This window comes from Halyomorpha halys, unplaced genomic scaffold (assembly GCF_000696795.3).
Source record: "Halyomorpha halys isolate HHAL.00 unplaced genomic scaffold, Hhal_1.1 Scaffold509.1, whole genome shotgun sequence".
Lineage (NCBI taxonomy): Eukaryota > Metazoa > Arthropoda > Insecta > Hemiptera > Pentatomidae > Halyomorpha > Halyomorpha halys.
This window is the reverse complement of record NW_027114749.1, coordinates 167,803-169,110: the sequence shown is the minus strand read 5'-3', so window position 1 is coordinate 169,110 and position 1,308 is coordinate 167,803.

Here is a 1,308-nt window from a genome sequence, read left to right as displayed (position 1 = left end):
ATCTTTTTTAGCCCTGAAGAAGCCCTGCAACGTGGGGCGAAACGTTGGCTCATTAAAATAGTATATTTCTACTATTTGAGTTTTTCTTGACCGCACCCGGACCATATTCCTTTCATCTTTACCCACGGTCAATCAATAATCTTCCAATAATCAAACTATGTGTTTGAAAAAAAAAAATAAGCTCTAGTCACATTTACACTCCTATATACAATATTTACACAATCGACCTGCCCATTCCTCTCACTACATCACTGGTAGTGAGCCAGTGGAGGCTGAGCAAGTGCGCTAAAGCCGCAAACACTCAACTTGAGTGGAGAATCATTAAAAATACTAAGAATGATTTTATGGAGTTAGGAATCTCATCCACTAAAATGCTCAAATATGTGTATATTAGGTTTTTTTAAAATTTATTTAATGTGATTTACAACTGTACAATTAATAAATAATAATAAGTAAATATGTTGTATGTTTCATTTACACTTGAAAATCTTAGGAAGGAACCACCCATTGGTGGTACTTCAAGCATTAATTCAAATTAGAAGGTCCCGTGGCCATCTTCTTTTCAGACGCCTCTGAGGGTTATCAGGGATTGTTAAGGATGGAAGATTATGAATTAATGGGTTAGGATGGATAAGGAGTTTGGAATGAAAAGACGCATATCTGTTTTAGGTCAAATCTGCAACGAATGGGATGTTAAGGTCTTTGTTGTATGATTTTTTTGTAACGTAATAAGGAGCTTCAAAGATTTTATGTAGGATTTTGGATTGTAAGGATTGAATGCGGGAGGAATTTGATGGTTTGGTAGAGCCCCATAGCTCAATTCCATATGTCCAAATTGGTCTGATTATCGTAGTGTATAATATTTTTTGTAGTGAACGGGAAGTTTACAGCGTTTGTCAAGTAAGTGTTGTAGCAATCGGAATCTACGAGCAGTTTCTTGTCGTTTCAGACTTGTGTGTGGATTCAATGTAATTCTCTTGTATATTAAGTTAAATCTAATATAAAAATTATGACTATGGTGACAAAAAAAGCGTTAACTAACCGGCGTAACGACCTACCCAGTGAACACGCGCCCAACGGTTTCAAGTCCAAATCATGTTTCATTCATACTCTGTCCTTCATTTTCCATTTCCTTCCATGAATCTATATGTTACAGATTATTTTTTATAAAATCTTTTACTTTCTAACTTTGTCGCGTAGTGAACGTTTTCGTCAGCTGTAAACGACACTGACAGCTGGCTCTGAAAGAGTTTAACAATTAAGACACACGTGTTGAGCAATTGTCGGAATAATTAAGACAAATTGCCC